This window comes from Galeopterus variegatus, unplaced genomic scaffold, assembly GCF_000696425.1.
Source record: "Galeopterus variegatus unplaced genomic scaffold, G_variegatus-3.0.2 Scaffold81, whole genome shotgun sequence".
NCBI lineage: Eukaryota > Metazoa > Chordata > Mammalia > Dermoptera > Cynocephalidae > Galeopterus > Galeopterus variegatus.
The window spans coordinates 778350-794141 of record NW_007726192.1 but is presented as its reverse complement, the minus strand read 5'-3'; the positions used below and the strand labels follow the sequence as shown (position 1 = coordinate 794141).

Genomic DNA, 15792 nt, shown 5'->3' with positions numbered 1-15792 from the left:
AGAGGGGAGGGGTTGGTTATATAGAATACCACGTGGCTTTTGGTTAACGCCACGCAGGGTTCCCTCCTTTGTGCAGCCAGCTGAGAGTCTAAGCACGTGTTGTTCTGCTGAAAATAGCAGTCACAGGTTCATGTCAGTGAACGAAATGGGGACTGACAGTGTAGTACAGAGTACCCAGCTGGAGGGACAAAGGAAAGGTGGGTAAAGGGGGAGCCCAAGCTCGCATGTCTCAAAGTGTAGACTGTTAACCAGCTGCATCGAGTCACCTGAAGTTCTTGTTTAAAAAGGCAGATGCCTGGGATGCACTCTAAAAGTTCTTATCCTCATAGGAAGTTGAGGAATTACTCATCATATCAAGGGCCTAAGATCTGCTGAGGTCAGACCTGCTCAGAGCCAGCGCTGGAAAGTGCGCCCTCTGCTGGCAGAATTTGATTTGACTCACCTGAGTCCCTCTTTCCACCGTGAGACCACGGGTTCTGTAAGGAGGCAAATGTCTCCTACCTCATTTCAGGAGGCTGAAGCCACACTCTGCCATCCTTCTTCAAAAGAGAGGTCTCCAATCGATGGAATCAAAGATGAACTTGGGTGGTTTCCTCTACATACTGCCATTTAGGCTCACCTATTCCCTTCTTCTCTACCTGAAACACAGGTACACTTCCAAAATGTGCAACTTGACACACAGTGGCAAAGACAAGTGGCAGGGGTCTTGACTGGCTCAAAAGACTTTTCTGCTGCAATCAAGACATCACGTCATTCATTTAGTCAGCTGGGAAAAACTACAATACTGCTTGCCCAGTGGGGGAGGCAGGAGAACACAAAATATTCACAGGATAGTCCTGTGGAAGCTAAGGTTCCACCCACTCGGCCTCAGACACTTGAGTCCCTGTCTTTCAGAAATCTAGTTCAGGATCACTGGACCACTTCTGGGCTGTAGTAACTCATGAGCAGATGGACAACTATTCCCAAAAGAATTACAATGTTATTAAAGCTCTGGGCTCTGGGTAAGAAAAAATAAACAAAAAACACTACACAGTTCCTTTCTGGCCAAGTCATTCTTCCTGGAGAAAAAATTCTGAGAAACAAGTAATGCCTCAGGTTAAACTACACTTACCCCTGATCTTGACTTCTCTGTCCCTTTTTCTCACAGAAAATCAAAGGAAAGAGAGAAAGAAAAGAGAGACTGACAGAGAGGCAGAGAGAGAGACAGAGGTAATTCTTAAGACTATACTTTCGGGGATCATTTCTATAGTTTGTTACTAGAGAAGTTTCTCTGAATGTGTAGAGCACTGGGGTAAAAAGAGAGGGGGTCATTATTTATAGGGATTATATAAAATGTAGAAATCAATAGGAGAGGAGGAAGGCTGATGAAATGAAGAATTAGAGGAAAATAGTTTCTGCCATAGTACCTGAATTGCATGGGATACTGGTAGCTAGGTTCTGAGGATATATATGCTGGAGATGTTCTCTGTATATATCCTTGTATATATCCCTATATATATATATCCCTGGTGGGCTTTGTGAGCGCCAGTTTTTCCCAAGAAGCAAGACAATCTGGATCAGAACTGTGATGGAGTATGGTTGACTGGAAAGGGGACAGGAGGGACATGCAAAAGAGATGAATCACCCAAATTACATACTTTGGGAAAGGAACGTGGATGACAGCTATATGGGAAAAAGTAATCAGTCTCCTTTGCACTCCAAGTTGATCAGGGTGACACTGGGAAGTCGACCAGGATGATCTTCAGCTTCTGGCCCCTGACACCTTAGCCATTCAGCCTCACACTAGCAGCAGCAGAAATCACCTAGACAGACACGTTATCTCCACCATCAACCAGGCACTCCAAGTTGATCAGGGTGACACTGGGAAGTCGACCAGGATGATCTTCAGCTTCTGGCCACTGACAGCTTAGCCATTCAGCCTCACACTAGCAGCAGCAGAAATCACCTAGACAGACACGTATCTCCACCATCAACCACCCATCAACCAGCAAGGTGCATTGTCCACAAGTTAACTCTTCTCTTCCAGGCTTTTGGTGGTTGTTGTTGCTTTGTAGTTGTTGTTGTTTCCTGAATTTCCCTAGATCTTCATTTTAGTCTAATTTTTTTAGATAGAGAAATGCTGGGAAAGTGGAAAGGAAAAGATTAGAGACCTGCATCTTGCTGAGGATGACCGTGAACCCTCAGATCCTCCAGGGAATACCTTCAACTCTGAACCCTGACTTGACCTTTTCCCACTGACCCTGGGACCTCAGGTAAATTGAACACACTGGAAGAAAGAAAAGGCAGGACCCACTTGCAGTTCTCCAGCCCCTCTCTCTGTGCCAGAAAGTTGATTATTGCCATGAGTTTTGTCTAAATAAATAAACAGCAATCTCAGGCTCTTGGATTTAGTTCACTGGTCTTTAGCCCAGCAACCAACCCCTTCCCCAACTCCCAAGACCCCTACACCTATCCTGAGCACTTGGCATTAAGCCCAAACATGCTATGGCAAGGTCAGGCCCAAGAACTACACTGACAGAACCTTATAGAGAGAGCACCATATGAAAGATATGAGCAGCCCTTAATGGTGCCAGCCAGTGTGGGCCGAGAGCTACAACAAGCCTTCTAAGCCAAAGATCACTTTGCCTCTGAGACACTGCCTCCTGCCACCACACCAAGCACGAGTGCCTATAAAATAAAGCCAATACATTTATACACAAGAAAGTAAACCTTGACCTACATCCCACACCTCCTACAAAAATTAACTCAAAATGAATCAGAGGCCTAAATTGAAAAACCTAAAAAACTTCTAAGGAACATCCTTGTAACCCTGGGTTAAGCTTTTAAATAAAGCATGAACCATTTAAAAAATAAATAAATTGGACTTTCTCAAAATTTAAATCTTCTGCTTTTTGAAAGAGAGCATTAATAAAATGAAAAGACAAGCCATATACTGAAAGCAGATATTTACAAAACAAATATCTGATAAAGGAATTGCATCCAGAATGTACAAAGAACACCAAAATTCAGTAATAAACATCCCAAGTTAAAACAAAATCAGCAAAAGATTAAAATTGTCACTTCACCAAAGTAAAGATTTGGATGGCAAATACATACCTGAACAAAATGTTTAATATCATTAGTCATTAGGGGAATGCAAATTAAAACTGTGATGAGAGACCATTACACACTTATTAGAATAACTAAAACAAACAAAAACCAAAACAAAAAATCAACTGTACCAAGTACTGTAGAGGATTTGGAGCAACCGGAACATTCGTACATTGCTGATAGAAACATAAAACAGTATAGCCACTTTGGAAAATGGTACAGCCACTGTGGAAAACAGTTTGGTGTTTTCTTACAAAGTTCAACATACAACTGCCATGTGATGTAGTAATCTCACTCCTGCCATTTACGAAGAGAAATGGAAAGACATATCCATCCAAAGACCTGCATATAATGGCGAGTAGCAGCTATATTCATAATAGCCTAAAACCAAAAACAACTCAAAAATCCCTTAACTAGTGAATGATTAAACAAACTATGTGGCAATCTATCATCTATACAATGAACTACTACTAAGCAATAAAAAAGGAATAAGCTACTGATAACACGCAACAACATAGATGGCACTTACTGAAAGCATTATGCTAAGTGAAAGAAGGTAGACACAACATGTGACACACTGGAAATGGCAAACTGTAGGGACAGAAATCAGATCAGTCATTGCCGGGGGCTGAATGGAGGTAGATTTTCTACAAAGGGACACAGGGGAATATTTTGGGGTGATGGAAATGTTCTATATATCTTGAGTGTGGTGGTGGTGGTTAGATTACTGCATACGTTGGTTAGAATTCATCAAATTGTACAGCTAAAAAGGATGAACGTACTGTGTGTAAGTTATACCTCAATAAACCCAACTTGAAAAAAAATGATAAGGACAAGTGTTACCAATCTGCCTGTGGGAACATAGGTGGCTTATCACATGCTGATTCCAGCAGACGTCTGGACACTCCTTTCCTTCTTCCTGCCCTCGCCCCCTATCAGAAGCACAGCAGCTCTCCTGCACTTCCTGGGGAGACTCAGGGTTAGGAAGAAGCACTAGGCTAGAGACCACTCAGGAGGGTGGGAGATCTGGGGACTGGACTAGGCCCAGTTCACCTTCTGAGGTTAACTTGGGCAAGTCACTTAATTGCCCTCAGCCCAGTTGCAAAGTGAGGATACTTTACTTCCTTCCAGATCTATGATTCTTATTTGTAGTCTAAAAAGGAATGAAGGATGTCCAAACAATGGTGTTTTCACACCGTGAAGACCTGGCGAAATGATGGAGTCCTATACCCTCCCGTTCTTCAGAGGCCCCTTTTTCTACCTCCAAGTACTCTAGTGGACCCTCCAACCCTCCCAAGCCTTAATCCCTAGGAGTTCACCAAGACAAAGCAAGTTGTTCCAGTGCCCTGTAAGCCCATACCCCCTGATTCTTATGGACGAGCTCAGTAGACATTAGCTTCTCAACGCTTCCCAGACTCCATGTCAGTATCACTCGTGCTCTGCTGTCTTTGGAAGCCCAGATATATCCTATGTACAAAACTGTAAGAATAACTCAGGCTCCCCACACAAAACAACAGGGATAACACCCTTTAATCTGGCTCCCAGGGCTCTGACCCATGAGAGCTTTCATCCTCAGCCTGAAGGAAGATGCCCTCCAGACAGGCTGCATACCTCCCCAAACAGGGCTGCTATGGACTCAGACTCAGTATTTGGGCCTTAATATCAGAGCCTAAATTCCCATTCCTCCACTTACTAGTTGTGTGACCTTGGGTGAGATATTTAACCTCTCTAAGTCACAATTTTCCCTTCAGTAAAGCAGGGATAATAATAGTACCTATCTTTCAAGGCTGTTGGGTTGATTGAATAAATCAGTACGTGTCAAGCTCTTAGAACAATGTAACATGCACTTAATTAGTGTTAGTTATTGTGATTTAATTTGACTTAACTTAACACTGTCATCTGAGTCTTGGCAGATGCAGAGATTTCTTTATTAATGTTCAATGCCAGAAGATGAGCTGTCTTGGGTGGAGGAAGAGGTTGCTTGTGTTGGACCCAAATGAGACTCATACTAGAAGCTGCTACTTGGTTTTCTCACAGAAGTATGTGGGGATGGGGAATTTTCAGGTTGACTTTGAATCTAAGACTTCTCCATCAAAGCTGTACTTATCAAAAGTAAATTTAGGACTGTGAGGAGATGAGATGGGGGAGGGTTATCCAAATAAAACAGAACTGCTCCAGCATGGTGGCCAGGCTACCTTCAGAGTGCTGCATACAGACCAATTTCTATTGAGAAAACAAGTACAAAGAAGCTCCCATATGGATACTAGCAGGATTTGCTGGTGTCTGGGGAAGATTATAAATTAACTGGTTGCTGTTCACATCAGAGCCAAGCAGGGCACATTCAGTTTTTAATCTGGACCAATTTTCCGGATCAAAAACTAGTCTTTCCAAGGGATGTAAATGAGCCCAGGAGGAAAATTTCCCCTGAAGTTTATGAAGTAGCTGTCATTTTAATCTGAGCAGCTTTCCGATCTGAAAGCCAGTGTCTGGATAAAATTATAAAGTAATGAAAAGCTCTTCTAGGCTAAACCTAGTCTAAACACTCTTTCTACCTTGAATTTGATGTATTTAATATGCCAAAGTATTTAAAAGGTAGAATTTCTGCTATCAAAATCCTATCTATGCTTCAATAAAACCAAAGAAACCAACATGGCATGAATATCAGAACGAGATCCTGAGTGAGCCCGGTAGAAAATATTTTTAGGAGAGGAACTACAAAAAATAAGAAAGGAAATACGATGAACCGTATGAGCAGTTTTATACAGCAGGCTTTTGTAAAATATTTTTTAAAAATTCTGCTCAAATGGATTGAAATCTATCCTTAAAAGAACACTGCATGCTCTGTTCATGCTTCAGAACTATAGATACAACCATGCATTGTTCAAAAATTGTGACTAGATGGTTTTATGTGAGTAAACCTGCAGAATCCAATTGATCATGATGTGGTTATCTCAAGCAGGAAAGTTAAAAAGAAGCCCTTCATTGAAATCCTTGAAGCTGCAGAATCCAATTGATCATGATGTGGTTATCTCAAGCAGGAAAGTTAAAAAGAAGCCCTTTATTGAAATCCTTGAAGGTGTGTGTGTGTGTGCGCGCGCGTGTGTGTGCGTGCGTGTGTGTGTGCGTGCGTGCGTGTGTGTGTGTGTGTGTGTGTGTGTGTGTGTGTATGTGTGCCCGCTCGCGGGCATGCAAGAAGAGAAACAATTTAATTTAATACTACCTTGGACTGCTGCTACTATCTCCAAAATGAATTGAACAGTGCGGGAATGAAATAGCTCATAATTTACATGTGGTGCACATTATGATAATGACCCTAAATTTCAAGGCAGGTGACAAGGCACAGGTGATAATAGATACAGCCCAAAGACTGAGGGTGTCTCTCGGAACTGAAAGGCAACAAGTCATATTTCCAGATAGAGATCCTTGAGCAGCAAAATATTTAAGCAGCCACATGGGAACCTGCCAAGATTATTTTCTTTGTCCTCTAATAAATTTCCCCTGGTTTGCCTTCCTTATAGAAACATTTGTGAAGACAAACTGCACTTTCTGTGAGGTTTTGCAGACTGCATTCAAATAAACTTATATTGTTTTCCATTGTTCACAAGATATAATTAATCCCATAAGACAACCTCGCTTACAAAGTAAGCTAAGAAAAAACACATTCTGCGGAATCTAAATATGGTCCCAGCAAAGAAGAATAAAAATCGTTATTCGGAAAACAATTTTTAGAACTTTACTGTTTAGAATGTTCTACTTTGAATAATCTCACAAGGGTCAAATCAAAGTAGACAAAAATACACAAAGACTTTTTACCTATAAAATCAGAGGAAATGCAAGTTATTGTGGTTTCAAGTTTTCCTCAATCCTTTGTAACAGCCTGCAATGCATATATCTTTGTCTAAAGCAGCAGAGCAAAGACAGGAGCTCAAATCAGGGTAAAATGAACCCACTGGGCGCTTCTTTCTGAACAAACAGGACCGGCGAAGGGGATCCTACCAGCAGAATCCACATCCCTACATAGTGCGTGGGCAGGACCGGAGATGGGCAGAGGGGACTCCAGGCAAACCTTCAGACTCTTAACAGGAAATGGCTGGGCTCTGGACAATATGAATTCAAGAAGATGTTTAGAGACGCAGGAGGTGCCTTTTGACTCCTCTGCACAGTTGCAATCCCCTGTAATTGAGACGGCATGATCGCTGCCCCAACTCTTGGCTCTCTGTGGCCAAAGACAGAGCCCACCACCTCTACTGTGCCTGCAAAATTATTCATTCTTTTAATAAACAAATGTCCCTGGGACCGCCTGGGCTTGATGGGGGACGGGGAGGGGGGGCTCGAGTCTCTTCTCAGCTCTGGTTAGAGCTGAAGCCGGTTAAGCTGAGGCTGGCCAGGGGGGAGAGCGGTGGTGCATTGCCCGCTCGGCGTCCTCGCCAAGGAGCGGGACAGGGGCGCTCCGGGCGCGGTGCCCACGGGCGGACTGAGCGCGTTACCTGGTTTTCGGAGAGCTGCTCGGAGCGCCACAGCGCCAGGTCCGAGGCTGGAAGCCAGGAGTAAGAGCCGGAGCAAGACGCCTCGGATTAAATCCATTTCACCGCTGGCGCCTGCAAAGTTTCACCAAGTCCCGGACGCACGGGGAGAGGGCGTCTCCTGGGACGTGGGGGACGCGGCCCCCGCGGATCCCCGGGCCGGGTTGAGCAGGTGGGGGGCTGAGAGGAGGGGTCTAGGTCAGGAACGACGGGGAAGTCCAAGGAGGCAGGACAGCCGCGGGAGGTCGGCGTGCAGGACTGAAGCCGGCTACGAGCGACAGGGCTTTTCGGGGGGCGGGGGCGACGGGGAGGGACCGGCTGGCCGCCGGAGGGAGGGAGGCTCGACCCGCCCAGGGATGGAATTACAGTCGCGTGGAAGTGAGAGGGGCAGGCCCTGAAACAACTCACTCCTCGCCCACCTCGGGAGGAGACGGCCCGCCCCTCACCCCCTCTGGCGACCCCCAGCTCAGCCCTTCCCTGCTGGTGACCTAGATTGGGGGCCTGAAAGGGGCCGACTTCCACCACTACAGACGCAGGGCAGGAGTTAGGTGATTGCGGGTCCAGGACCCTGTGCCGCGGCCCTGACCCTGAAATCTTGGGGCGCCTCCCCCACCCCCTGGCCGGACCCTCCCCCGGTCGCGCCCCTCTAGGTCGCTTTCACCAGCTGCTCGGCGACTTTTCCCAGCACCTCAAAGGTTGCTGTTGTCGACCCAGCGCACTTGGGGGATTGCGGGGGGGATGGATTGGGGCGTGTAAGGACAGGGGGCAGGGGCGGCCGGTGTAGGGCCTGGCCGGACCCTCCCCCGGTCGCCCCCCTCTAGGTCGCTTTCACCAGCTGCTCGGCGACTTTTCCCAGCACCTCAAAGGTTGCTGTTGTCGACCCAGCGCACTTGGGGGATTGCCGGGGGGATGGATTGGGGCGTGTAAGGACAGGGGGCAGGGGCGGCCGGTGTAGGGCGCTAAGAAGATAAGTGGGATTTAAGGCGCGCAGATGGAGGGCTGAGGCCCGGCCGCGCAGACGGAAACGCCGGGTGGAGATCAGGGCCCGGCGCGGGGCCGCGGGGTCCCCTCCCGGCACAGGAAGGAAGGCAACTTGAGACCCTCCGGGGAGGAGATGAAGCCCCGGTGCAGCCTGGCGCCTGGGAGAGGGACGCAAGCCCGAGCCCCCTAGCGGGCCGAGAAGACCCGCTGGAAGGGTCACCCGCGGATGGCCTGGGGGCCCGGGCGGCGTCCTGGCCACTGGTCCTGGATCGGGGTTCCCGTTTGACTCCCCAGCAAAAAAAAGGGGAGGGGGAAGACCCCTTCTCCTCTGAATTTGCTGTCCCAGTCAGTAAAATGAGCCTTTTGCCGAGTTTCGCGGTGGTGCAGGAGAGGGGAGAACCTGGGACACGAGTCCCGTCGCACTGTGGCGTCCTGACCTCCAAGCCAGCGAGAGAAGAACATACATACAATAAATAAAGAAGACGGAATAAAGTAAGCGGGAAACGCAGCCCTCGCCAGTTCCTGGGGAAAGATCAAAGGTCCTAGGAAGTGCCCCGCAGAGGAGTCCCCGGTCGCCTCCGGGGGACCGCGCTCAGCTCCGCCCCGCCCTGCAGCTGAGGGCGTCCTGGCTCTTCGCTGCTAACCCACGGGTGGCAGAGCTGGAGGGAACAGTGTTGACGGATGTGTTCCCCTCCCCCCCAAAGATTTCTACTCCTCTTTTAATAACAAAGTATCCCCTGGCTAGAGGGTTTGTAAGACCCCAGTCTTGTCAGTCAGCTAAGCTGAAAAATGTTTCCTCATATGTTGGCATTTTCAGGTGTGCAACTAACTGTCCATACGTAAATTCAAAGTCCGCTCCAACTTAAGCATTTGGAAGTCTTAGCTGTGACAGCAGAACTTGCCCTTTTACACAGAGCTGGAGCAAAAACGTCGGAAAGAACTATGATCTTCACTTCCAAGGTAACCACAAAGCCAGGTGGAGAAGCCCAGCAACTTGACTGCCCCCAGGGCTGCTGGTCTCAAAGGTCGCAGAGTCACAGACCCTCAGGATTATCAGGACCCCTAGAAGCCATCTAGACCCTATCTCCACTCCAGGCAGAAATCTGCTCTCAGCATCCTTGGTAGGTTATGCCACCTGGTCTGAACTCCACTGTATCAGAGAGTTCCTGCCTCACCATCCGTCCAGAAGTTGTCGAACAGCTCTCTTTACAGGAACGTGATTTCTTATATCAGACCTATGTGGCACCCAGAACCAAGAAAGTGTTGAAATGTGGATACCTCCCATGTTGGTCCCGCTCTTTCTTACTTAAAAAATGATTCTCCTTGATGCAGAAATTGGAAGTAACAATAATCATTAATATTATGCCTAGCAATTATATATCTTATATGTACCAGACCTTCTTTGAAGTGTCTTTTAATACCAATAACAACCACACCAGGTAGGTATTGTTATTAGTATTTTCCCCATTTTACAGAGGAGAAAATTGAAGCATGAAAAGGCTAAGTAAGTTGCCCAAAGTCATGCAGCTGTCGAGAGGCAGAATTGTGACCTAATCCAGCCAGTCTGGATCCCAGACCTGGCTTCTAAGGAGATAAGGCAGAGCAGACACAGCAGTGGCCTGAGGATCAGGAGATCTGGGTGTTTAATCCTAGCTCTGCCAATGGTGGATCTTGGTCAGATGAATGGGGTTGGAAGAAACAATCACTAAATTCTAGGTTTTGTTTTCTCTTAATTAGCAAATAAAACAGCATCATCTAATCTAAGCCAGTTTTGCTCTGAATGTGCTTTTTAAAAGACATGCACAAATTTTGCAAGCCCAAGTTTCAGCCTTCTTGCTGATATCCTCGACAGGTGCCCACACTACCTCCTCATCCCTGGCCCTGTGCCTCCCTTCCATCTTTTGCAGATGTCTAGAGGCGAATTGGGAAACAGCCTCGGTTTCTTCAGACGCCCCTCTTCTTTCTTCCTTGGGCAGGATTACCTTTGATGATATTGTTTCATTTCACTTTTGAGAGCCTCCAAACACTCTGGATCCTCAGGCCAGTGAGATAAGATCTTAAGTTGTGATATTTGCTTGTTTCAAATCTAGGGCATGTGTCAGACCGAACTTATTCCCTTCCTTTGCAATTCAGATCATGTCCCCCAAGGTTCCCACTCCTTCCAGTTTGACAACCAGCTTATGGCACTTGTAAATCTGACTACAGACAAATGGAACACTTGCCTTTCACTCTTTTCTGCCTTCTGGGAGGAGGGGAGCTAAAGAGGGCAAAGAGTCTATGAATGTTTTATTTTTTAAAAATCTGTTCAAATTCACTTGAGATCTAAACTCAATTAATAAGGTCACCAGCAGAAGAGTGACCTGCCTACTTTCCTCATTATCATGGAAGAAGAGTCTGACCTTTGCTCCATGACATAGATTTGGAGGTTGTTAGAAGAAATAAAGGCAAACTTATCAATTATAGAATGTTCGGTAAGACCCTAAGAATAAGAAAGACAGCGGCAAAGACTTATCTTTTGATTTAATTTATTATTGATGATAGGTTGTACGTACATATAAAATTTGAAATGTGCATCAGGCAGGGTATATAGTGAATATATAGTGAAGAATAAATAAGTTTTCTTTCACCCCTTCCTCTCTCAGAGGCAACCACTATTACCAGTTTCTTGGGTATCCTTCTAGAGATATTCTATGAAAATATAAGCAAATTATATATACATATATTCAACTCAAACAGGAACATCTCCCACACATTTTTTAATCTGAAGATCTTTCCAAGTCAGCAGATACAGATCTGCCTCCATCTTACTAACTGCTGAATAATATTCTATTGTGTGATGTGTAATTTATTCGTTCTGTTTCCAATTTTATTATTACAGATAACACTGCAGTGAATGATATTGAATGTATAAGAGTTTGCACATGTTTTAATAGACTATAGGGGTTCATTACTAGACTGGCCATTGCTCAGTCAAAGGGTAAATGATTTTTCAATTTCTGTAATTTGGCCAAATTCCCTCCCAAGGAGATTGTACTAATTTATACTCCAGCAAGCAATATATGAGCATGACTATTTCCACAAACTCTCACCAACATAGTATCTTACAACATAGTGTCAAACTAGAAATATATATGATATACTTTATGTTACATGTTTTAATTAACATACATATAAAGGTATGCAAATAATAAGTGTACCACTTGATGAATTAGAGCAAGGTGGACACACTCATGATTATCACCCCGATCAAGAAATAGAAAATTACCAGCACCCCCACAAAGCCCTCTTCATGTTTCCCCTCTAGAAGTATATATTTTTGAAGAAGCATGAGGGAAATTCAAACCTCCAATTTACTTTTAATTAAAATACACAAATAAAATAGATAACTAAAAAATGTAAACACTCCCCTTACCCCAATATGCAACAAACATTGACTGAGATTGAATCCCATTATGTGTAAAGCTCTGTGCTAAGAACAGAAATAATACATTAGAGAAAGTACAACATTTTCTGCATTCAAGAAGACTGCAATTGTGGTGAGAGAAGAAGACAGTTGCACAGCTAATTGTTCCATAAAGCAGAACAAAAGAAGCCTTAAATAAGAGTGCAAGCAACATGTGTTGTGTCAAGCGACAACGACCCTGTTTTACAAATAATAACATATATGATAATATACTATAAAATACATAGCCATCTGCTATGGACTGATTTGTGTCCCCCCCCAAATTCATATGTCGAAGCCTTAACACCCAATGTGACTGAATTTGGAGATAGGGTCTTTAGGAGGTAATTAAGGTTAAATGAGGTCATAAGGATAGGGTCCTAATCTGATAGGACTGTGACATTATAAGAAGAGGAAGAGAGAGGGAGCCCTCTCTTTCTGTCTCCACCATGTTAGAACACAGCAAGAAGGTGACTGTGTAGCCACTGCAAGGCTAATGTCAGAATTCTGCCCCCATCACCAATTGTTGGGATCCATGACTTTGCCAGTTGTGGAGCCAAGGGTAATGTCTGGAATCCTGTTCACAGCACCTGTTGCAGAGCTCTCTTAATCCTGCCAGTTGTCAGGCTATTTTACCTGCCGGTAATCCTGCCGACTGGACCGATTGTTGCACTAGGGCTGGGTCTGGAGCTCCCAGACCCCTCAAGCCCATTCACAGACTGGGTCACAAACCCTTCATACACCAGGCTGGGTCCCCAGACCCCATCACGTAGGCTTATGAGCTAGGTAACTGGCCAAAAGGTCCTTGGAAGCTGTAGGTTGGAAAGCATGGCCACGCCAGGCTGACGCCCGAGGCCAACACCCACCCACCTGCTTCACTAAAACTCCTCTCTCTCTCTCTCTCTCTCTCTCTCTCAAGAACACAAGTATAGCAACAAAACTAAAAAGATACATTGGTGTGCATCTGCACTACCCCCCCCCACACAATTTGCTTACAAAGGATGTGTTAAAACCACACCCAACTGGACCCAAGGTGAGGGCCCTGACCAAACTATTCTACTTTCCCAACAGTGACCATCATCTGCAAACCAGGAAGAGTCCTCACCAGAACCCAACCATGCTAGCACCCTGATCTCAGACTTCCAGCTCCCAGAACTTTGAGAAAATTAATTTCTGTGTTTTCAGTCACCCAGTCTATATTATTTTGTTATGGCAGCCCAAGCAGACTGATACACCACCAACCTCACTAATGCTTATTACATAACAGGATTTGCCAGGAATAGAACTGGAGTTACCAGCATAAATTACCTGGTATTCCCAACTCTGCCCTCCCATCCTCTGCATAAATTTCCAGCACCACTGATTAGAAATGACTTGGGGAACTGCAGTTAAGTTGGGCAACCAGATGTTTCTCCTCTCTTTTTTTAATGTAAACTTTTAAATGAAATATAAAAATGCATAAATTCTAAGTGTATATATAATTAACAGATTATCACAAACGGAATAAACTCATGTAATAAGCCCCAGATCAAAAAATAGAACAATGCCAGAACCCTAAAATCTTTTTCATTACTCCTAATCATATCACCCCACAACCAAATAGGTAGCCATTTTCCTGACTTCTAACACCTTTGGCCTAGTCTTGAACTTTATATAAACAGAATCATGCAGTATTGCAATCATTTATTTTTAGCCTCTTTTACTCAACGTTAGGTTTAAGAGATTCAAACAAGTTGTATGATTATTCATGTTCATTGCTGTATAGTATTCCATTATAAAATATCATATAATTTGTTTATCCATTCTATTCCTGATGGAAATTTGGGTTGTTTCTAGTTTGGAGCTACAACCCAAAATGCTGCTGTGGTCATTCTTGTATGTGTCTTTGGCAGACACGTTTTTATTTCTGTTGCGTATACCTGTGAGCAGAATTACTGGGTTATATGATAGGCATACGTTTAGGTCTGGAAGATATCATCAAGCAATTTTCCAAAGGCTACAGCAAATTACACTCCCCCCAAAGTAGAGTTCTAGTCATTCAAAAATTTCAGCAACATTTGATGTTGTTTATCTTTTCATTTTAGCCGTTTTGGTGCATGTCAGTAATGTGACATTGTGTTTTTCCTTTTTTTTTTTTGTCTTTTTTACTGACCGGCAACGGGATCGCAACCCTCGGCGTTGCGCCCGCACCGCGCTCAGCCAGTGAGCGAGAACCGGTCTCCACATGGGATCCGAACCATCGGTGGGAGCGCCACCACGCTCCCAAGCGGTGCACTCTCCAGTGCGCCACCGGGCCAGCCCGACATTGTGCTTTTAATTGCCACTTCCTTGATAACTAATGAAGCCATGCCTCATTTCACTTGTTTACTGGTTATCGTAAATCTTATTTTGTGAAATGACTATTCATGTGAAGCGACTATTCATGCCCATTTTTCCATTGAGTTGTCTACCTATTTCTTATTGATTTGTAGAAGTTCTTTATATATTCTGGATATAAGTTAGAGGATTTTGTTGTTGTCGTGGTTGAATATTTATATTGATAATATTTTCTCCATGCTGTCTTGTCTTTTCTCTCTCAATGACTTTTAATGAACAGAAACCCCAGTTTTAATGTAGTACAATTGACCAGTTTCTTTTATTTATGGCTAGCAACTTACCCCAAGGTCACAAGACATTATTCCATGTTTTCTTTGAAAAGCTTTATTGCTTACCTTCCACAGTTAGATCTGCAATTGATTTTTATGTATGATGTGAGGCAGTGCTCACAGCCTTTTCAACTAGATGCTTCCTCCTGATTTAGATATGAGCTGCTGCATCTCTGCAAGGAAGAGATGTGGTTTCTAGTATCTGGCTTCTGTAGTGTATCTTCTCCTCTGCCTCTGGAAGCCAGGCTGAGGTTCAGGGCTGAAGCTGGGACTGCTCTTCTCACCTGGGCTAAGGTGAGTATATAGCCACCCTGCACTATGTGTCTTGGACAAAGCCCTATGTGTACAATAAAGCCCATCTGTCCCAAAGTATCTCACTTTACTACTGGTCTCTCAGTCTTCTTGGAATTTCTATCATTTGGAATACTCCTATTGGTTAAAAGTGTGATCTATTTATGACTTATAGCCCTTCTATTCCAAAAAGCATGGGAGAGAGATGTTTAGAGAACTTTTATCTAGGCAGTCCCTTTTTAAGATAAATATATTCTTCCTGAAAAGGAAAGAAGGGCCCAGTAATACTGTGCCTGTTCACACAGTGGTAAGGACTTATTTATTAGCTAATTTAGCTGTCACCGAGGATAGCAGCTCCAGGGCCTAAGCAGGTAGCATGTATAAGTTTATTAGTGATTCAAGAAGGGGAAATTGGTGGTGGGCAATTTTCAGAATGTGGGATATGGATTGTTTGTAATAGCAAACCCCTGAAAGCCATAAACATGCCCATTACTGGAGGAGAGGCTAGCAAAATATATCATGGAATACAATGGAGCACTATGCTTTGATTTAAAAAATAAAAAATAATAGGCATAGAGTTTCATGGGCTGAAATGGAACCAAGTGACCCAAACAAGATTCAGAGCAGAGTGCAGGTGTTAATAGAGTGTGGGAAGGAGATTGGAAGGCCTGGGATGAATGGGGGGAAATTAGATTTGTATTATTTTTTACTGCCTATGGTTTTAATCATAGGAATGTATTTATTGGGGTTAAAAAATATGAATGAATTTTAAATGTATATAGGGCAGTCTAGGTGGAGTGCTTGGTGGGACATGAAGAAA

At 44.4% G+C, this 15792-nt stretch overlaps 1 pseudogene; it reads right to left on the bottom strand.

Moving 5' to 3' along the window:
- LOC103596196 overlaps nucleotides 1-7800 on the bottom strand; it is a 105274-nt pseudogene extending 97474 nt beyond the window's left edge.
- Nucleotides 7801-15792: the final 7992 nt, after the last annotated feature.